Source organism: Phyllobates terribilis, unplaced genomic scaffold, assembly GCF_046119375.1.
Source record: "Phyllobates terribilis strain yellow unplaced genomic scaffold, ASM4611937v1 Scaffold_30__1_contigs__length_15301838, whole genome shotgun sequence".
Classification (NCBI taxonomy): Eukaryota; Metazoa; Chordata; class Amphibia; order Anura; family Dendrobatidae; genus Phyllobates; species Phyllobates terribilis.
Genome location: NW_027362790.1, coordinates 8,297,353 through 8,321,322, shown reverse-complemented (window position 1 = coordinate 8,321,322; position 23,970 = coordinate 8,297,353).

Sequence of the window (23,970 nt, the reverse complement as noted above, 5' to 3'; positions counted from 1 at the left end):
ATTTAAGGACTCTGTTGAGACTGGGTCTGTGCCACTTGATTGGCGACAGGCGAATGTAGTGCCAATATTCAAAAAGGGAGCGAAAAGTGACGCCGGAAACTATCGGCCGGTGAGTCTGACGTCCGTTGTGGGCAAAATTTTTGAAAGCTTCATTAAAGAGGCAATTACGGAGCATCTTGATGCTAATAATCTTTTAATCCCGAACCAACATGGATTCATGAGGAATCGCTCCTGCCAAACAAACCTGATTGACTTCTACGAGGAGGTTAGCTCTCGAGTAGATCAGGGGGAACCAGTGGATGTCGTGTATCTCGACTTCTCAAAAGCTTTCGATAGCGTGCCACATAATAGGTTGGTATACAAAATGAGAATGATGGGGCTGGGGGAAAATGTCTGCAAGTGGGTAGCTAACTGGCTAAGGGATAGAAGGCAGAGGGTGGTTATAAATGGAATATACTCAGATTGGGTAAGCGTCACTAGAGGGGTTCTTTATGGTAAGAGCAGTGAGAATATGGATTTCACAGAGTGAGGAGACGGTGATGTCAGATTCACTACACCAGTTCAAGCGGGGACTGGATGCATTTCTAGATACCAGGCAGATTTCAGCATATACTTAAAAATAAAATAAAATAGTAAGTTGATACAGGGATTTATTCTGACTGCTGGTTTCAGAGTCAGGAGGGAATTTTTCCTCAGGTGAAGATTGGCCAAATCATTTGGGGTTTTTGCCCTCCTCTGGATCAACTTTACGAATTACAGAACTAACAGGTCGAACTTGATGGACGCAAGTCTTTATTCGGCTTTACTAACTATGTTTACAAACTATGTTACTATGTTTTGGAAGAATGTTCTCTGGTCAGATGAGACAAAAGTCGAGCTTTTTGGGAAAAACCATCAACATAGAGTGTACAGGAAAAAAAAAGAGGCATTCAAAGAAAAGAACATGGTCCCTACAGTCAAACATGGCGGAGGTTCCCTGATGTTTTGGGGTTGCTTTGCTGCCTCTGGCACTGGACTGCTTGACCGTGTGCATGGCATTATGAAGTCTGAAGACTACCAACAAATTTTGCAGCATAATGTAGGGCCCAGTGTGAGAAAGCTGGGTCGCCCTTAGAGGTCATGGGTCTTCCAGCAGGACAATGACCCAAAACACACTTCCAAAAGCACTATAAAATGGTTTTAGAGAAAGCACTGGAGACTTCTAAGGTGGCCAGCAATGAGTCCAGACCTGAATCCCATAGAACACCTGTGGAGAGATCACAAAATGGCAGTTTGGAGAAGGCACCCTTCAAATATCAGGGACCTGGAGCAGTTTTCCAAAGAAGAATGGTCTACAATTCCAGCAGAGCATTGTAAGAAACTCATTGATGGTTACCGGAAGTGGCTGTTCGCAGTTATTTTGGCTAAAGGTTGTGCAACCAAGTATTAGGCTGAGGGTGCCAATACTTTTGTCTGGCCCATTTTTGGAGTTTTGTGTGAAATGATCAATGATTTGATTTTTGCTTCATTCTCTTTTGTGTTTTTTCCTTGCAAGCAAATTAAATGAAGATAATAATACCAAAGAATTTGTGATTGCAATCATTTTCAGGAAGAAACTGAGTATTATCTGATAGAATTGCAGGGGTGCCAATACTTTTGGCCACCACTGTAATAAGTGAGCTGTCATTTATTCATAAGACGTTCTATTCTTCAGAGCTGAGACTGTAAAATAAAAAGTGAAGAATAAAATATCTGATGACTGTTCTTTCACTGTGAGTAAGAAACAGATAATAAAATTAAAGGAAAAATAACTGAGGGGAGAACCCTGCAGGTTTATTGTCCTTCTATAGCTGTATGGTGGCAGGATGGTGACACTGCTGGAGTCCTGGTGAGGATCTGCATGATATTAATTTCTGTTGACTTTTTATTGCCAACATATTCTGCAGTGATGTACATATAGTCCCTGCCCACAATGCGGTACACATGAGGGACAATTTCATATTAAGCCAAGTAACCTATGATGTCAAGGTCTCATATTTACAAGGTGCTTATTGGCAATCTGAGCCGGCGAATGGCTCTGTGTCCGTATATTCGCTATATACTGCCCGCAATATCTTGTAGAAAGCTCACAGTGACTAAAATGTATAAATAGTTCTCTTTGGAGAATTTAATTAGATCCATTCATACCTTACCTTATAATGAGGACTTAAAGGGCTTTTATAACTAGGTAAAACAAGCTTAACGGGACTGTCCAGGACTTATATATTAATGACCGATTTTAGGATAAGTCATCAACAGGGTGGGACTGGGCTGGCGGGGTACCCTTCTGCAGAGGAGAGGGGGAGAAGAGAATGAAAAAATAAAAAAACCTGCGGTTTTAAGGGGCACAGGCCCTTTAAAAGCGCAGGCACAGTGTATGCAGGGACGCGCGCACGCGGCGTTCATTACCTGAACCGCCGCGACACACGTCCCAGTGAAGCAGCTGAAGCTGCGCGTCTCCCTTCCCCGGCCGGCGTATGACGTCACCGGAGAAGGAGGACACCGCACGGGAGAGCAGGAAGGTAAGAGGTGTCTGTGTGTATATGAGTGGATGCAGAATGGGATGGGCCCCTGGCTGGACACACAAGGGGGGGCCCGGCTAGACACACAAGGGGGGACCCTGGCTGGACACACAAGAGGGGGCCCGGATGGACACACAAGGGGGGCCTTGCTGGACACACAAGGGGGAGCCCTGGCTGGACACACAAGGGGAAGCCCTGGCTGGACACACAAGGTGAAGCCCTGGCTGGACACACAAGGGGGAGCCCTGACTGGACACACAAGGGGGAGCCCTGACTGGACACACAAGAGGGAACCCTGGCTGGACACACAAGGGGGAGCCCTGGCTGGACACACAAGGGGGAGCCCTGGCTGGACACACAAGGGGGAGCCCTGACTGGACACACAAGGGGGAGCCCTGGCTGGACACACAAGGGGGGAGCTGGATGGACACACAAGGGGGAACCCTGGCTGGACCCACAAGGGGGAGCCCTGGCTGCACACACAAGGGGAAGCCCTGACTGGACACACAAGAGGGAACCCTGGCTGGACACACAAGGGGGAACCCTGGCTGGACACACAAGGGGGAACACTGGCTGGACACACAAGGGTGAGAGCCTGGCTGGACACACAAGGGGGAACCCTGGCTGGACACACAAGGGGGGGAGCCTGGCTGGACACATAAGGGGGAGCCTGGCTGGACACATGGGAAAGGGTGGGCAGGATGGCTATATGGTGGGGCAGGCTGGACACATGGAGGCCAGGATGGATATGTGAGGGGGATGGATATATGGGGGGGCCGGATATATGGGGGGCGGGGCAGGCTGGACACATGATGGCCACGATGGATATGTGGGGGGCAGGCTGGACACATGGGGGGCTAGGATAGATATGTGGAGGGGCAGGCTCGATACACGTGGGCTAAGATAAATATATGGAGCGGCCACGCTGGACATATGGGGGCCAGTATGGATATATGGGGGGGTGTCAGGATGGATATATGCAGGGGGGAAGGGCAGGATGGATATATGAGGGGGCAGGCTGGACACATGGAGGCCAGGATGGATATATGGGGGGCAGGCTGGAAACATGGAGGCCAGGATGGATATATTGTGGGGGGCAGGCTGGACACATGGAGGCCAGGAAGGATATGTAGGGGGGGCATGCTGGACACATGGAGGCCAGGATGGATATATGGGGGGCAGGCTTGACACATGGGGCTTTAGGACAGATATATGGGAGGGGGCAGGCTGGACACATGGAGGCCAGGACAGATATATGGGGGGGCAGGCTGGAAACATGGAGGCCAGGATGGATATGTGGGGGGGCAGGCTGGACACATGGAGGCCAGGATGGATATATGGGGGGAACAGGAGGGCCACATGGGGGACTAGGATGGGTATATGGGAGGGGGCAGGCTCGATACACGTGGGCTAGGATAAATATATGGAGGGGTCACACTGGACATATGGGGGCCAGAAGGGATATATGGGGGGTGTCAGGATGGATATATGCAGGGAAGGGGGGGCCAGGATGGATATATGGGGGTGCCAGGCTGAACAAGGGACTTAATTACTGTTTGGGGCCAGATTGAGGAACATACTTTATTAGTTTATGGTGGCCAGTGAGGAACATTATTATTTTAGAGTCCAATTAGAGACATTATTACTTCTGTAATATAATTTACTTTTTAGGAAATTGTTTTCCATGGGATAGGACAAAAGCGGGCTCCTGTTACTGTGCAGGGCGGCACTATATCGCTTTTTTTCTTCAACTGGTGTAGTGTAGAAGTCGGGGGGTGGAGTGGGAATATTCCCTAGAAGAGATCAGTTATTGATAACTGTGTGTTATTTTCTGCAGAGATGATTCCTGGCTGGAAGAAGTGATGGCCGTCTGTGCCAGATGAAGAAGAAAAGCGAAGATGAAGGACTTCACCTAGAGACGTCACTGGTGAGTCAGTGTATTACATGTGACTCGCCCCCTGGGCCGTGGGGCACTCGGATCCGGGCAATAGGGAGACGATGGGGGTAGTAGTGGCGACCCGGTTCCGTGGCTCAGGGTGGTCAGGCCAATGGTAGTCTGCTATGTTCTGCTGATAATGTCCGACTACGCCACCCGTGGATTGCGGTTATTAGGAACCGCCGCTGCATGCAGACCGCTGGGGCTGATGAGGTGTGCAGCTAGGGTAGTGTGACTCTCCACGGGAAGAGTGCGGCCCCAGGGCAGTATAATGGATGTTGGGAGTGATGGTAGTGGGAGTCCCAGTGCTGATAGTGCTGGAAGAGCAAGGAGCACACAGACAACAGGTTGCAGTCCAGGGTCTTTACTAAACAGGTAAACTGACCCACAAACAGTCCCGGCTAGGAGGGGACCTGGATGTCTGAGAGCAACGGGGAAATTGGCCCTGGTCAGGGTGAGGGTGTAGGCCTACCGTGCTTTCTGCGCTCCTTCTGGCTATCTCCTCCTGATAGGGTAACAGCCCACGTTTCCGAGCTTTCCGTGTTTTCTCGCCTGTATGGCCTGCGACGTGGGTTCCTTTCTGCTCCCAGCCTTGTATGGCTTTACTGGTCCCTTCTGTTGTGGCAGGGCCTCCAGGCTTCTTAGGCCAAGGAATATACAGTCCCTTGCGGACTGGTTCTCTGCTGGGGGATGTGGAATCCTTCCAGCCTCAGACACCAAAGTCTGGTAGATTAAGTCTGTTATCTGCCAAGACAGGTTTGCTTCGCCTCTTGTCTCTGGCTTGTGGCTCTCCTCCTGCCACACTTCCTCTTAGGTGCAGTGCAACTGTCTGTCCCTGCTCTGCTGAGACACGTCTCAGTCCTGAGACAGGTCATCTGGGTTCTCTCTAACCCTGCCCCCAGCACCAGCTTTTATAGGGGCAGCCTGCTCCCCCTACTGGCCTGAGACAGGAGGCATTGCATGCTAATGTTCCCCTGACTAGAGAACCTCCCCCCTGCTCTCAGACACAGCTTTAATTACACTTGTGGCATCCAGGCCAGGGTGACACATTCCCCCCTAGTGAAATTTAGTACTCCGGGACTAAACAGTAAACAAAGACAATATGCATAACAATAAAACATTAATAGACAGACGACGCACAAATTGAGTTCTTAAGGTCACAGTGTGGCCTGTGACCGGGTGTCCATATCACCAGCACAACGGGGAGCCTTAACCAGGTGGGGGTCTGTCCTACCCCAAGTCTTTCACAGTCTTAGTTCATTCCTGGGTTAGGCTCTGAACGCAGTCCATACAAGGTCCCGGTTATAAAAAGTCCATAACCTGTGAGTCCTTACGGTAGCTGCAAGAAACTGAAACAGAGTATTACCAATCATGCATGTAACTTTGCAAATAATTCAACATTTGGCAACAGGGTTATTTACAATTTTAGTACACTCTATATTCTCCAGCGAGCGGGTATCTGTCCCTTTGTGCTCCTGGTTGACCTACGTAGCCCACTGTCTGGTGGTGGACTGACTTGGCTTTCCCCACTAGCGTTAGGGGTGCAGCTACCAGCTGGGTGTACAGGTAGGGCAGGCAGCTGTCTGCGGGTCCTTTGGCTTCCCGCAGGCATGGCAGGCTCACTGTCAGCAGAGGGTTGACTCTCCTGGGCTGCTGGTACAGGCTCTTCTGCCTCTGGAACTGCTTTCTCCTCTTCACCTTCCGGCTCTGGTGTTGGTTGTTGCTGTGCCGGTTGCAGGAAATGCAGGACAGGTACCACTATGGCATCATTTATGCGAGTCCAGGACTGAGGAAACTCTCCGAGAACGGTGCTGATCATTTCTTCCTTGTCCTCTGCGGGTTCAAGGTCACTCTGATCCTCTTCTGCACTACGGAGTTGCTCGGGGCACCTTTTGAGATGGTCTCTGGAGACGACACTAGTGGTTTCTCCTCCGTCCTTGGTGATTACGCACACCTTTGGGTTGTCGTGGTCAGACTGCAGTATGGTGTAGGGTTCCCTTTCCCACTGGTCGTACAACTTATGTAGCCTTCTTTTTCGCTTTAGGACTTGCTCACCAGGTTCTAGGGGACTAGCAGGGGCGTGTTGATTGAAGAGTCTTTCTTGCTTCTCTCTCACCTGGGCCAGGCTCTTCTCCACACTCTCCTGTACCTTCTTGTACTGCAGTTGCCTTTCCGTATCCCAGTCCGCATCCGGGGAGGTGTCCTCAGGTATTAGGACTCCCATCTCCAGGTCTACGGGCAGCTTTCCTGATCTAGCTCGCATCAGGTAAGCCGGGGTGCAGTTTGTAGCATTCACCGGGATATTGTTGTATAGGTCTATCAGGTCTGGCAGTTTTTCTGGCCACAGGCTGCGTTCCTCCAGGGGCAACGTCTTCAGGAGATCAATGACTATATTGTTCATCTTCTCACACATCCCGTTGGTTTGGGGGTGGTAAGGCGTTGTACGAATCTTCTTACAGCCATAGAGGTTGCAGAACTCCTGGAAGATTTCAGCCTCGAACGCTGGACCCTGGTCTGTCAGGACCTGTTCCGGATACCCGTGTGGACGGCAGAAATATTGCTGGAAGGCTCTGGCCGCTGTTTGGGCTGTCAAGTCCTTTACCGGGACCACCACTAGAAAACGGGAATAGTGGTCCACGATTGTCAGGGCATAGATGTATCCTGACCGGCTGGGAGCCAATTTGACATGGTCCAGAGCTACCAGCTCAAGAGGCTGCGTGGTGATGATGGCCCTCAAGGGTGTCTTCTGGCTGGCACGGTCCTTCCTCCTTAGGTGACAAGGGCCACAGTCTCTGCACCATTTTTCTACAGCTCCTCTCATGCCGACCCAAAAGAATCTTCCTCTTAGTAGGAACTCCAGTTTCTTCCAACCGAAGTGTCCCGCTCTGTCATGGTAAGCCCCCAGGACCATAGCTGCATCCCTCCTTGGGACCACGACTTGCCAGGTCAGCTCGTGCGTCCGGTGGTTGACAATCCTTCTGCACAACTTGCCTTCGTAGAGGAACAGCTTGCTCTTCTCCTTCCATAGCTGCTTGGCTTCCTCTGGGGCATCTGGATCTAAGCGGGCGTCTTCCCGGGTCAGCAGATCTTTCACCAGGCGGACTGCAGGGTCACTATCTTGGGTCTCGGCCCAGCTGTGGTGAGGTAGGGGATTCATCATCACAGTTGTTAGATCCTCCTCCTTCACGCGGTGAGAGTGTTGAGCGGCTCCATACCGGTGAAACGCGGGGAGTTCTACCTCCTCCAGCTCTTCTGGGTCTTCGTCACCTTCAGGTAAGTGAGGCATCCTTGATAGGGCGTCCGCGTTGCAGTTGGTTTTGCCTGCCCGGTACTTGATCACGAAGTCATAGTTGGAGAGACGGACCATCCACCGCTGTTCCAGGGCACCCAGTCTTGCATTGTCCAGGTGTGTCAACGGGTTGTTGTCCGTGTACACGGTGAACTTTGCGGAGGCCAGGTAATGCTTGAAGCGTTCCGTCACGGCCCACACCACCGCCAAGAATTCTAGCTTGAAGGAGCTGTAATTCTCCGGGTTTCTCTCGGTGGGCCTCAGCTTCCGGCTGGCGTATGCGATCACCCGTTCTCTGCCCTGTTGGTTTTGGGACAATACGGCTCCCAGTCCCACATTACTGGCATCTGTGTGGAGAATGAAAGGCTGGCCATAATCAGGGTAGGCCAGGATCTCATCCCCTGTGAGGGCCATCTTTAGCTGGCGGAAGGACTCCTCTTCCGGTTTATCCCACTTGAAGGGCGGCTTTTGCCTCCTGGACTTAGACTGTCCGATCAGGAGGTCCTGCATAGGAGCTGCCATCTTGGTGAACCCGGGGATGAATCTTCGGTAGTAGCCTACCAACCCGAGAAACTGTCTCACCTCTTTGATGTTCGAGGGGCTTGGCCAGCTCTTGATTGCCGTGACCTTGTCAGGGTCGGGGGCCACTCCTTCCGCGCTTACCACGTGCCCTAGGCACTGGACCTTTGGTTTCAGCAGGTGACACTTCGATGGTTTCACCTTCAGGCCATAGCCTGCCAGGGCTTCGAACACCTCGGCCAGGTGCTTCAGATGGTCCTCGTAGGTCTTCGAATAGACAATCACGTCGTCCAGGTAAAGGAGGACCGTCTCGAAGTTTCGGTGCCCTAGACAGCATTCCATCAGCCGCTGGAAGGTCCCTGGTGCGTTGCAGAGCCCGAAAGGCATGCAGTTGAATTCGCTCAGTCCCATCGGGGTGGTGAAGGCGGTCTTCTCCTTGTCAGCCTCTGCCACAGGAACCTGCCAGTACCCGCTAGTAAGGTCCAAAGTAGAAAAGAAGTTAGCTGATTTTAGTGCGGCTAAAGACTCCTCTATTCTAGGCAGCGGATATGCGTCTTTGTGAGTGATACAGTTGATTTGTCTATAGTCGACGCACATTCTCATGGTGCCGTCTTTCTTTTTGACCAGAACCAAGGGGGCTGCCCAGGGGCTACAGCTGTCTCTAATAACCCCAGCTTCTTTCATCTCTCTTAGCATGCCCCTTGCGTTCTGATAATGTGCAGGAGGTACAGGTCTGTGCCTCTCTTTTATCGGTGGGTGGCTCCCTGTGGGGATGTGGTGTTCTATCCCCTTTACTCTGCCGAAGTCTAGCGGGTGCTTACTAAAGACTCTCTCGTACTCCTGTACCACCCGGTAGACTCCTTGTTTTTGTTGCAGGGGAGTGGAGTCAGCACCCACGTGGAGTTTCTGGCACCAGTCCTCCTTTTGTTTCTGGGAGCCATTACCCTCCGCCTGAGGAGATGGAGGCAAGGGTTCCACGGCCCTGATAGCTTTGTGTTCGACCACAAACAGCTTGGCGAGTGTAGCGTACCTGGGTAAGTGTACCTCCCTCTCCCCAATGTTGAGGATGCGGACGGGCACCCTCCCATGACGGACATCAACCACCCCCCGGGCTGTCAAAATGGTGGGCCTGCTGTCTGAGTACACGGGTTCTACCATGGCTTGGTAGTCTCTACCTCTCAACCCGATTGCAGTCCGACACCAGATCATCATTTCACTTTTGGGAGGCATGGAAATGGGGAATGGGTCACTCAGTCTTACGCTACCGATCTCACCACCAGACAGTTCTACCTGCTGCCGTCTCATCAGGGCCTTTATCTCCTTGTTGAGGACTCTCTGTTGGCTGGAACTAGCATTCACCGCCACCTGTTGTAAGATTACAATTACCTCTGAAAGACAATTTTCAATTACATTAGTACCCACAGTTATTTTAGGGTGACTTTCACGACGGTTAATGTCCACAATAATCACTCCCTGTGCCGGTAGTTCAGCTTTACCAATCTTAATGGTCATCTCCTTGAACCCCATCTGCGGCACGGGTAAGCCATTACTGGCGATGATGCTCAAGTTACCGTCTGGATACCGTGTGATATCAGCATCAGTCCAATACTGCTTAAAAAGTACATAAGGGATAGTGGTTACTTGTGACCCAGTATCCAGCAAGGCGCTCATGGGGATACCGTCCAGCACCACGGGTAAAACCGGGCGCCCCCCAACGTACTTATTACGCCAATTGTAAGGGCCTGGTGATCTTATGCCTGGGGGTTGGCCCTCTGCCCCAGGTTGGACCCGTTTAAATTACAGTACCTGGAAATGTGTCCGGGCTGGTTGCATCGACGGCAAATGGGCTGTCCATCCTCTGCGTAGCGGTCTGTGGGCCTCCCTCGGAACGACGGGATCCTCCTCTGTCGACGCCATGGGACATCCTCCGGACTTGAAGCCAGCTCGATGGGTCTTGACGGGTCCACTTGCAACGCCTGGACGGTCCTGGTCAACGCCGCGACGCTCCTGGTCAGCTCCTGGACTTGTTGGTGCAGATCTTTCGACGGGGCTTGGTTCAGGGCCTGTGCATCAGCCTCCACGGAGTCCATAGAGGAGGGCGCCGCCTCCTGGTGGTAAGTGATAGCAGGGCGCCGGGGGTTTATAGCGCCACTGGTTGCAGATTCACGGAGCACCCTTATGGCCCTGTCCTTAAATTGGGCAAAGGTCAGGTCGAGGTTCTGAAAGAACATGAGGCGCAGTTGGGCCCTGTGGGCGATAGACAGCAGACCTTCTATGAATTGTTCTGTTAGCAGCTTATCCGTTTCCTGCACACTGCCAGGGTCAGTTTGTTGAATAGCCCTCAAGGCTTCCTGCAGATTTAGGGCATAGTCTCTGATGCTGTCCTGTGCCCGCTGCTTACATCCATAGAACCTCATTTTAATCTCAGCGGAGGTACGTGTGTCAAAGGTACCCCGCAGCTGGGCCAGAATACCCTTCACAGTCCTTTTCTCCTCAGTGGGCCATGATTTTACCTCCCGCTGGGCTGCGCCAGTTAACTGCCCTGTTAATATGCTGACCTTCTGTTCCTCTGTCAGGGGGTAAACGTGGAAGAAACTGTATAGCCTTTCCTTGAAGTCAGTTAGGGCATGGGGCTCCCCTGAGTATTTGGGCAGCCAGGCCGCTCCAGGGATGTAGGGCAAGGAAAAGGGCATCACCGCTGCTCCAGTTGCGTTGGTGGTAGTGGGCGCCTCTGTGTTCGTCATCTTCCTCCCCCCCTAGTTACGCGTGGCCTACCTTCCGACGATCCTCTTCTGTAGGCCGCGGCTCCGCTGCTGCTGCTATGGACGAGGACCTGGCGTCGCGTCCTGATGACGTCAGCGTCGCTCTCTCTCCCTTCCAGGACCTTGCGCAGCGTCGGTGCGTGGGGCGGAGCTTCGGATCTCGCGCGGTTTTGATGTCCACGCCCCTCTTCTTCCCGCGCGGCGTCCTGAAGATGGCGTCCGATGGCGGGAAGCAGCTGCGGATGGCGGGAAGGCGGCATAAGACGGCAGGAAACGGTCCAAGATGGCGTCCGATGGCGGGAATCGGCTCCGGATGGCGGGAAAAGACTCCGGACGGCGGGAAACTTTGCCAGAGGTAAGTTATAAAAGTCTTTTTCAGGCACGCAGTACCCGGTGGTTGCGGGCACGAAATCCTACCGACTACGCCAAAGCTGACTCGCCCCCTGGGCCCTGCGGCACTCGGATCCGGGCAATAGGGAGACGATGGGGGTAGTAGTGGCGACCCGGTTCCGTGGCTCAGGGTGGTCAGGCCAATGGTAGTCTGCTATGTTCTGCTGATAATGTCCGACTACGCCACCCATGGATTGCGGTTATTAGGAACCGCCGCTGCATGCAGACCGCTGGGGCTGATGAGGTGTGCAGCTAGGGTAGTGTGACTCTCCACGGGAAGAGTGCGGCCCCAGGGCAGTATAATGGATGTTGGGAGTGATGGTAGTGGGAGTCCCAGTGCTGATAGTGCTGGAGGAGCAAGGAGCACACAGACAACAGGTTGCAGTCTAGGGTCTTTACTAAACAGGTAAACTGACCCACAAACAGTCCCGGCTAGGAGGGGACCTGGATGTCTGAGAGCAACGGGGAAATTGGCCCTGGTCAGGGTGAGGGTGTAGGCCTACCGTGCTTTCTGCGCTCCTTCTGGCTATCTCCTCCTGATAGGGTAACAGCACACGTTTCCGAGCTTTCCGTGTTTTCTCGCCTGTATGGCCTGCGACGTGGGTTCCTTTCTGCTCCCAGCCTTGTATGGCTTTACTGGTCCCTTCTGTTGTGGCAGGGCCTCCAGGCTTCTTAGGCCAAGGAATATACAGTCCCTTGCGGACTGGTTCTCTGCTGGGGGATGTGGAATCCTTCCAGCCTCAGACACCAAACTCTGGTAGATTAAGTCTGTTATCTGCCAAGACAGGCTCTCTTCGCCTCTTGTCTCTGGCTTGTGGCTCTCCTCCTGCCACACTTCCTCTTAGGTGCAGTGCAACTGTCTGTCCCTGCTCTGCTGAGACACGTCTCAGTCCTGAGACAGGTCATCTGGGTTCTCTCTAACTCTGACCTCAGCACCAGCTTTTATAGGGGCAGCCTGCTCCCCCTACTGGCCTGAGACAGGAGGCATTGCATGCTAATGTTCCCCTGACTAGAGAACCTCCCCCCTGCTCTCAGACACAGCTTTAATTACACTTGTGGCATCCAGGCCAGGGTGACACACATGTACACTTACACTACACACGTGGTCAAAACTGTTGGTACCCCTCGTTTAATGAAAGAAAAACCCACAATGGTCACAGAAATAACTTGAATCTGACAAAAGTAATAATAAATTAAAAATCTATGAAAATGAACAAATGAAAGTCAGACATTGCTTTTCTGCTTCCACAGAATAAAAAAAAATAAATAAACTGATGAAACAGGCCTGGACAGAAATGATGGTTCTTCTTAACTTTATATTTTGCTGAACAACCTTTTGAGGCAATCACTGCAATCAAACGACTCCTGTAACTGTCAATGAGACTTCTGCACCTCTCCACAGGTATTTTGGCCACTCCTCATGAGCAAACTGCTCCAGTTGTCTCATGGTTGAAGGTTGCCTTTTCCAGACGGCATGTTTCAGCTCTTTCCAAAGATGCTCAATAGGATTTAGGTCAGGGCTCATAGAAGCCACTTCAGAATAGTCCAATGTTTTCCTCTTAGCCATTGTTGGGTGTTTTTAGCTGTGTGTTTTGGGTCATAATACTGTTGCAAGACCCATGACCTGCGACTGAGACCACGCTTTCTGACACTGGGCAGCACATTTCTCTCTAGAATCCCTTGATAGTCTTGAGATTTCATTGTACCCTGCACAGATTCAAGACACCCTGTGCCAGATGCGGCAGACCAGCCCCAAAACATAAAAGAGACTCCTCCATGTTTCACAGTAGGGACAGTGTTCTTATCTTGATATGCTTCATTTTTCCATCTGTGAACATAGATCTGATGTGCCTTGCCAAAAACTTCCATTTTTGTCTCATCTGTCCATAGGGCATTCTCCTAAAAGCTTTGTGACTTGTGAACATGTAGTTTGGCAAATTCCAGTCTGGCTTTTTTATGATTTTTTTTCAACAATGGTGTACTCCTTGGTCGTCTCCCATGAAGTCCACTTTAGATCAAACAACGACGGATGGTGCGATCTGACACTGATGTTCCTTGAGCTTGAAGTTCACCTTTAATCTCTTTAGAAGTTTTCCTGGGCTCTTTTGTTACCATTCATATTATTCGTCTCTTTGATTTGTTATCAATTTTCCTCCTGCGGCCACGTCCAGGGAGGTTGGCTACAGTCCCATGGATCTTAAATTTCTGAATAATATGTGCAACTGTAGTTACAGGAACATCAAGCTGCTTGGAGATGGTCTTATAACCTTTACCTTTAACATGCTTGTCTATAATTTTCTTTCTAATCTCCTGAGACAACTCTTTCCTTTGATTCCTTTGGTCCATGTTGAGTGTGGTACACACCATGTCACCAAACAGCACAGTGAGTATCTGTAGCCCTATATACAGGCCCACTGACTGATTACAAGATTGTCGACACCTGTGATGCTAATTAGTGGACACAACTTGATTTAACATGTCCATTTTGTCACATTATTTTCAGGGGTACCATCATTTCTGTCCAGGCCTATTTCAAGAGTTTAATTTTTTTTTAAATTCTGTGGAAGCAGGGTTGAAAAGCAATGTCTGTCTTTCATTTGTTCATTTTCATCGATTTTTAATTTATTATTACTTTTGTCAGATTCAAGTTTTTTCTGTGACCATTGTGGGTTTTTCTTTCATTAAACGAGGGGTACCAACAATTTTGACCACGTGTGTATATAGTATATACAGAGCTCCTGTGTATGTCACTGGTGATCACTGTATTACCTATACACTATATACAGAGCTCCTGTCTATAATGTCACTGGTGATCACTGTGTTACCTGTACACTGACACTATATACAGAGCTCCTGTGTATAATGTTGCTGGTGGTAATAACAGTGTTGTTAGTATTGTGGTTTTGTATTCATGATCAGTATTGTAGTATTTGGTCACCTTGGGGTGGTAATATATGGTCTGGTCATAGTTTGGCCATATTTGTTCCTTGTATGTGGTATTATTCGGTCACTATGTAGTGGTAATATGTGATCTAGTCAAGGTGTGGCGATATTTGTCCCTTTTGTATGTGGTATTATTGGTGTTGATATAGTGGACTGTGTTGTGTATGGCGGTCATTTTATTCTCGCTGATCTTAACTAGTAAAAGATTTTTTTCCATTAGGCCACAGCCCCACCATCAGTATTTGGTCAGTATTTTTCTCAGGAGTGGCTGCCGAAACCAGGAATGGTTGATTAATGCAGAATTGGTGACTTGTTTCTATTATACCTTTTCTCTGATTGTTCATCACCTGTTTTGGCTCCCACTCCTGAGAAAAAATACTGACTGGACACTGACCGAATACTGATAGTAGGGCCGTGGCCTTAGCGATTAAATACTTGGACCAGAGCGGCAGAGATGCACTTACAGGGGTTCTCCGGTGAAAACAAGTAATCACCTCTCCACAGGATCATTGATAATATTGATTGGTGGGGGTCTGACTGCTTGCACACACCGGCAGAATGTGGAGCTTTTCTCCCCATTAGACTGGAGCGGCATGTGAGATGCGACCACTGATCCATTCATTCTCTCAGTGGCTGTGAGCGCTGCTCTTTTTTGCAAGTCTCTAAGAGAATGAATAGAGCTGCGGTCAGACGTCCCACCTGCCGCAGCATTTTAAAATAGGGATAAGTGTTCTGTCAGGGATAAAACTTCCCCATTCTTCCGATAGGTGCGTTTTCCAATGTTCGGACACAAATGCTCAATAAGTGATCACCTATCCTGTAGAGCCCATGGATCGGTGATAACTTGTTTTAACTAGTGTTGAGCGAGTATGTTCTGTCCGAGTATGCTCGGGCCGAGCTCCGAGTATTTACAGCTGCTCGGTGATATGGTTGAATCGCTCCCGTGTGCATGATTTGCAACTGTTTGACAGCTTTAACCCCTTAACGACATGTCACGTATTAGTACGCGCATGTCGTTATCCTCCGGTTCAGTGAGGGCTCCGGCGCTGAGCCCGCACTGAACCAAGCACATGTCAGCTGATTATTACAGCTGACATGTGCCCGCAACAGGCGCGGGTGGAATCGCGATCCACCAGCGGCTGTTAACATATTAAATGCCGCTGTCAATCTCCGACAGCGGCATTTAATGCGCGCTTCCTGGAAGCGCGTCACTTACCCCGCCCATCGGCGACCCCGTCACATGATCGCGGGTCGGCGATGTGTGGTCATGACAACCCTGGGTGTGCAGCAGACACCAGTGGTTGTAATGATCCTGTCGCTATGAGCGCCATCTAGTGGTCGGCGCTCATAGGACAGGACCATTTCTGCTGCATACAGGGGAACTGCTGGTCCCCTGTATGTAGCAGAGGTGATCGGACAGTTGCTGCTTTAAGTCTCCTATGGAGACTACAGAAGCAAGCAAAAAGTGAAAAAAAAAGTTTTAAAAAATATGAAAAAAAATAAAAAAATGTAAAAGTTTAAATCACCCCCTAAAATCATAAAATAAACCCCACATACACATATTTGGCATTGCCGCGTTCAGAATCGCCTGATCTATCAATATAAAAATAGAATTAATGCGATCGGTAAATGGCGTAATGAGAAAAAAATTCTAAACGCCAGAATTACGTTTTTTGGTCACCGTAAAATTGCAATAAAATGCAATAACGGGCGATCAAAACATCGGATCTACCCCAAAATAGCATCTATAAAAACTTCAGCTCGGTTCACAAAAAATAAGCCCTCACCCTGCCCCAGATCCCGAAAAATGGAGACGCTACGGGTCTCGGAAAATGGCACCATTTTTTTTTTTTTTACCAAACTTTGGAATTTTTTTTCATCACTTAAATAAAAAAGAACCTATACATGTTTGGTGTCTACGAACTCGTAATGACCTGGAGAATAATAATGGCAGGTCAGTTTTAGCATTCAGTGAACGTGGTAAAAAAAATAAAAAAAAACCCCAGTGGTATTGCACTTTTTTTGCAATTTCACGGCGCTTGGAATTTTTTTCCCGTTTTCCCGTACACGGCATGGTAAAACTAGTAATGACGTTAAAAAGTACAACTCGTCCCGCAAAAAATAAGCCCTAACATTGCCATATTGACTAAAAAATAAAAACGCTATGGCTCTGGGAACAAGTGGAGCAAAAAGCGAAAATGCAAAAACGGAAAATGCTCCGCGGCTTAAGGGGTTAATACATGTGAGGAATGTCTATTTCTTACACATTCCTCACATGTATTAAAACCGTCAAACAGTCGCAAATCATGCACACGGGAGCGATTCAACCATATCACCGAGCAGCTATAAATACTCGGAGCTCGGCCCGAGCATACTCGCCGAAAGGGTTAACAGAACATACTCGCTCAACACTAGTTTTAACCAAAGAAGCCCTTTAATGCAAACATGTCCATCCCAGTTAGAGTGTCGCCCAGTAGATGTGCAGGAGCCGCCAGTCAATGCTCCACTATAACAGCGAGAGCGGATAACAGATATTTGCATCTTGCTGTAGGTGGGCCCCTAGAGTTAATTTCCCCTGTGGGCCCCAGACACCGCAGTCCGACCCTGGTCATCAATATCAGATCAGTGAGGTTCCAACACACGGCCCCCTCACCAATAAGACAGCAGCTGGAAATACTCAGCGTAGAGACCAAACAGCACAGCGCTGTACACTGTGTAGTGGCCGATCTTGGTACTGCAGCCCCTATTGAAATGATTGTGATCTGAGCTGTAGTACCCGAAACCAGCCATTGCACAGTGTGCGGAGCTGTGCTATTCCAGCTCTTAACACTGTGTACATCATCTTGCAGAAGTAGCTGATGTCTGGGGATTTCAGGTGTCAGACCCCCACTAATCACTGTATGAGTTCTGCTCTACTCCTTTATTAAAGGGGTGGTCTTGTGTTCCTCTCATCAGAAGCTGAAGATTTACAGTTCTGGCCGGTGGCTTGGCTGAGCCGCTTGTCTGAATTGTGCCCTCTTGCATTCTGCAGGCAGAGGCGGCTTTGCCTCTGCAGAATGGGACAGGCACAGGGGCACTGAAGTCCACCAGTCTGCAAGTGAGCGCTTCTTGCCAAGGAGACCGGCCACTTCTCAGGTGGTCAGTAACCATAGCAATGAGCTGTACACTGCAGAATTAAAAATCGCAAAGTTTCTTGTTTTTACAAGCTCTTTGCAATCTTAGCCTTTTAATACATTCATTTTATTTAGTTATATATTTATTTTACTCTCTTATATAGCGCCGTTAGATTTCGTAGCACCTTACAGACATTATCATCACTGTCCCCATTGGGGCTCACAATATGAATTCCCTATCAGTATGTCTTTGGAGTGTGGGAGGAAACCGGAGAACCCGGAGGAAACCCACACAAACACGGGGAGAACATACAAACTCCTTGCAGATGTTGTCCTTGCTATTATATGAACCCAGCCCCACAGCGTTAATCATTGACCCACCATGTTGCCCACATTCCTCGGCTTTTTTAAGATTTTCTGCAATGAATAAGAACACTGAAGAAAATCTAGATTGATCAACATTTCCTATCACAAATGCAGTTGCTGCAAAACTTGTCCATAGTCCTGTTCCCAGCTGAAAATTGGATACAAATGTATCTTGTGTAGACAATGCTCTGTGAGCTAAATAGCCGGGATCCACTGCTACAAGGCAGGAAACAGATTCTGCTGATGGGTTCTGCTCCCAGAGCATTATTCAGCCTGGACATCTCAGCTCAGAGCAAAACCAGCTATAAGGCTGTGTGCACACCTAGCAGATTTGATGCAGATTTACATGCGTTTTTTCTGCCAGAGAGAAGCGTTTTCACATGCATTTTTTCAAGCAATTTTCCAAGTGATTTTGAGCATCACTTGGAAAAGTGCTTGACAAGTTGATCACACCATATAAATCCATGCAACCGACATGGATCTATAATGTGTGAACAACTTAGATGCTTTAAATGCAGCATCTATAGTAAAAAAAAGAAAACGTTAATAAATAAAAAAAAACAACGGTATATTCACCTCTCCGGCGGCCCCCGGTCTGCTCTCCGGTCTCCTCCGGTCTGCTCCCGGCCGCGTCTTCTCTCTTCAGCGTCCCGCAGTGTACGGTCAGGACCTGCGGTGACGTCATTTAGTCAGCTGATGGTCACGCGACCATCACCTGATGCCGACGTCAGCGGTCATGCGACCATCACCTGACTAAATGACGTCACCGCAGGTCCTGACAGTACAGACAGCAGACCGGAGGAGACCGGAGAGCAGACCGGGGGCCGCCGGAGAGGTGAATATACAGGTTTTGTTTATTTTTAACTTTTTTATTTCTTTTTTTCACCGCGTGGTAGCCGGGATGAAGAGGAGTTGTAGTCTCGTCTTCATCCCAGGTACCACACGCATCGCGAATAAGCTTCAGTGTAATCGCAGTAGAAATGGTCATGCTGCGTTTTGCAAAGTAATGCGAATTCGGCGCGCAAATTAGCACATCATGTGCACAGCACATCCGAATTCACATGGCTTTGCATGGCAGACTGTTTTACAAGCGTTTTCGCGGCCGTAAAAATGCCGCAAAAACGCTACAAAAACGCTACGTGGGCACATAGCCTAAGGCTGTGTGCCCACGACGCGTATTTTAAGCGTTTCCGCATGGCAAAAACGCTGCAGAAACGCTTAAAGACGCATGTTAGAAGGTCTGCCATGTTCCCCAATGATAGTCCGCATGTGCTGTGCACATGCTGCGGAAATTTCCGCTGCGGATTATCATTGCGGAAAAAAACGCAGCACTACCAATTATTTTGCGGAAGCGCAGCGTTTTCCTGGCCATTGACTTGCATTGGAACGCATGGATTCCGCTTCACTAGATAAGCACATGCGGAATACATGCGTTCAATGTGCGGATGGTACCCGGGTGTGGAGGATGGGAGACTCTCCTCCGGACCCGGGTACCATAGAACCTGTCAAAATAAAGAATAAAATAAAAAATAAATGTTATATTTACCTTCTGACGGCCCCCGCTGCGCTCGTCCTCCCATGTCGGCAGCTCGCGATGGACTGAAGGACCTGCGCTGACGTCATAGTCATGTGACGGCAGGTCCTTCAGTGTACCGCGATCTGCCGGCAGCCAGGACGGAGCGAAGCGAGACTGCGGGGGCCATCGGAAGGTAAGTATAGATTTATTTTTTTATTTTTAACCAGTCTTTGGGGTCACACTATATAAATCCATGCCGTTTTCATGGATTTCTATAGTGTGACCAAGTTGACAAGCACTTTCCAAGTGATGCTAAAATCGCTTGTAAAGCGCTTGTCAACCCGCATGTGGAAATGCATGTGAAGAACGCTTCACTTCTGCATGTCCCTGGCAGGAAAAACGCATGTACAATCCGCATATACAATCCGCATGTACAATCCGCATATACAATCCGCATGTACAATCCGCGTGTACAATCCGCATGTACAATCCGCGTGTACAATCCGCATGTACAATCCGCGTGTACAATCCGCATATACAATCCGCATGTACAATCCGCATGTACAATCCGCATGTACAATCCGCATGTACAATCCGCATGTACAATCCGCATATACAATCCGCATGTACAATCCGCATATACAATCCGCATGTACAATCCGCATATACAATCCGCATGTACAATCCGCATATACAATCCGCATGTACAATCCGCGTGTACAATCCGCGTGTACAATCCGCGTGTACAATCCGCGTGTACAATCCGCGTGTACAATCCGCGTGTACAATCCGCATATACAATCCGCATGTACAATCCGCATGTACAATCCGCATGTACAATCCGCGTGTACAATCCGCATATACAATCCGCATGTACAATCCGCATATACAATCCGCATGTACAATCCGCGTGTACAATCCGCATGTACAATCCGCGTGTACAATCCGCATGTACAATCCGCATGTACAATCCGCATGTACAATCCGCATGTACAATCCGCATATACAATCCGCATGTACAATCCGCATATACAATCCGCATGTACAATCCGCATGTACAATCCGCGTGTACAATCCGCGTGTACAATCCGCGTGTACAATCCGCATATACAATCCGCATGTACAATCCGCGTGTACAATCCGCATATACAATCCGCATGCACAATCCGCATGTACAATCCGCGTGTACAATCCGCGTGTACAATCCGCATATACAATCCGCATGTACAATCCGCATATACAATCCGCATGTACAATCCGCGTGTACAATCCGCATGTACAATCCGCGTGTACAATCCGCGTGTACAATCCGCATATACAATCCGCATGTACAATCCGCATGTACAATCCGCATGTACAATCCGCGTGTACAATCCGCGTGTACAATCCGCATATACAATCCGCATGTACAATCCGCATGTACAATCCGCATGTACAATCCGCATATACAATCCGCATATACAATCCGCATGTACAATCCGCATATACAATCCGCATGTACAATCCGCATATACAATCCGCATGTACAATCCGCGTGTACAATCCGCGTGTACAATCCGCGTGTACAATCCGTGTGTACAATCCGCATATACAATCCGCATGTACAATCCGCGTGTACAATCCGCATATACAATCCGCATGTACAATCCGCATGTACAATCCGCATGTACAATCCGCGTGTACAATCCGCGTGTACAATCCGTGTGTACAATCCGCATATACAATCCGCATGTACAATCCGCGTGTACAATCCGCATATACAATCCGCATGTACAATCCGCATATACAATCCGCATGCACAATCCGCATGTACAATCCGCATGTACAATCCGCGTGTACAATCCGCATATACAATCCGCATGTACAATCCGCGTGTACAATCCGCATATACAATCCGCATGTACAATCCGCATGTACAATCCGCATGCGTTTTTTCTGCCAGCGAGATGCAGAAACGCTCAGGAAAAATCCGGAGCTTTTCTGCATCGTGGGCACATAGCCTAAGTCTCTGCATTTGTCTGCTTACACATCTGTACATTTCTGAACACATTCAGGAAAAATTGCAGTATATTTGTTAAAATTGGGCATATAGCATACTATAGGTGCTTCTCACAAAATTAGAATATCATCAAAAAGTTAATTTATTTCAGTTCTTCAATACAAAAAGTAAAACTCATATTATATAGAGTCATTACAGACAGAGTGATCTATTTCAAGTGTTTATTTCTGTTAATGTTATTATCTCAGTAAATTAGAATACTTTATAACACCAGCTTGAAAAATGTTTTTAAAATCTGAAATGTTGTCCTACTGAAATATATGTTCAGTAAATGCCCTCAATACTTGGCCAGGCTCCTTTTGCATCAATTACTGCATCAATGCGGCAATGTGGCATGGAGGCGATCAGCCTGTGACACTGCTGAGGTGTTATGGAAGCCCAGGTGGCTTTGATAGAAGCCTTCAGCTCGTCTGCATTGTTGGGTCTGGTGTCTCTCATCTTTCTCTTGACAATACCCCATAGATTCTCTATAATAGATTCTCTATGGGGTTAAGGTCAGGTGAGTTTGCTGCCAATCAAGCACAGTGATACTGTTGTGTAAACCAGGTATTGGTACTTTTGGCAGTGTGGACAGGGGCCAAGTCCTGCTGGAAAATGACATTTCCATCTCCATAAAGCTTGTCGGCAGAGGGAAGCATGAAGGGCTCTACAATGTCCTGGTAGACGGGTGCGCTGATTTTGGTCTTGATAAAACACAGTGGACCTACACCAGCAGATGACATGGCTCCCCAAACCATCACCGATTGTGGAAACTTCACACGAGACCTCCAGCAGCTTGGATTGTGGCCTCTCCACTCTTCCTCCAGACTCTGGGACCTTGATTTCCAAATTAAATGCAACATTTACTTTCATCGGAAAACAACACCTTGGACCACTGAGCAACAGTCCAGGTGTTTTTCTCCTTGGCCCAGGTAAGATGCTTCTGGCGTTGTCTATTGGTCATGAGTGGCTCGACACAAGGAATGTGACACTTGTAGCCCATGTCCTGGATACGTCTGTGTGTGGTGGCTCTTGAAGCAATGACTCCAGCAGCAGTCCACTCCTTGTGAATCTTCCCCAAATGTTTGAATGGCCTTTCCTTAACAATCTTTTCAAGGCTGCGGTTATCCCGGTTGCTTGTGCACCTCTTCCTACCACACTTTTTCTTTCCACTCAACTTTCCATAAATATGCTTGGATACAGCACTCTGTTAACAGCCAGCTTCTTTAGCAATGACCTTTTGTGGTTTACACTCCTTGTGGAGTGTGTCAATGACTGCCTTCTGGACATCTGTCAAGTCAGCAGTCTTCCCCATGATTGTGGAGCCTAATGAAACAGACAAAGGGACCTTTTTAAATGCGTAAGAAGCCTTTGCAGGTGTTTTTTGTTCATTATTCTAATTTACTGAGATAATGACTTTTGTGTTTTCATTGGCTGTAAGCCATCATTATCAACATTAACAGAAATAAACACTTGAAATAGATCACTCTGTAATGACTCTGTATAATATATGAGTTTCACTTTTTGGATTGAAGAACTGAAATAAATAAACTTTTTGATGATATTCTAATTTTGTGAGAAGCACCTGTATGTTTGATGCATCTCATTAGCTAAGCTCAACCTCTTCCTTGCTTCACCTCAATTTGAGCCATAAATTGTGATATTTCATTTTGGTGCATTTTATGACTCCTTTTTGTCACACTTTTCTCATAACTATTTTTTTTATAACTGAGGGAAATTAACAAAATCTTATTTGTTGTACTCAAGTTTTCACAGAAACATCTGATAAAGTGTTGACTTATTTTTCTGAGTTAAACTCTTCCTTTTGGCCCTCTATATATTTGAGTTTGACAGCCCTGATGTAGATGGATGATGATGTGGCAAGAAGGGGCAGAGGGGCAGAGCCTCCTGGCTCTCAGCTTCGCTCTCCACTGCTCACAGGAGACAGCAGTTACTTCACAAATGTAACTGATAGAAAAGATGTCACGTAAGAGGGGGTCAGGGGAGCGATGTGCTGCAGGAGGGGGAAGATTAGCCAGGGGAGTGGTGTGCTGCAGGAAGGGGAGGGGATTAGGCAGGGGTGCGATGTGCTGCAGGAAGGGGAGGGGATTAGGCAGGGGTGCAATGTGCTGCAGAAAGGTGAGGGGATTAGGCAGGGGTGCGATGTGCTGCAGGAAGGGGAGGGGATTAGGCAGGGGTGCAATGTGCTGCAGGAGGGGGAGGCTTAGGCAGGGGAGCGATGTGCTGCAAGAAAAGGAGGAGTAGGCAGGGGACTGATGAAATGCAGGAGAGAGAGGATTAGGCAGGAAGCGATGTGCTACAGGAGAGGGAGAATTAGGCAGGGTAGCAATGTGATGCAGGAGGAGGATTAAGCAGTTAGAGATGTGCTGCAGAAATAACCAGTATATAGATGAGTGGAGCGATGTACTGCAGCACGGTGCTGAGAGGAGTGATATACTGCAGTCAGTGGCTGTATAGGCAGACAGCGAAATGTTGCTGGAGGGGATTAGACAGGAGAGCGATGTGCTCCATGAGGAGAAGGCTTAGGCAGGAGAGAG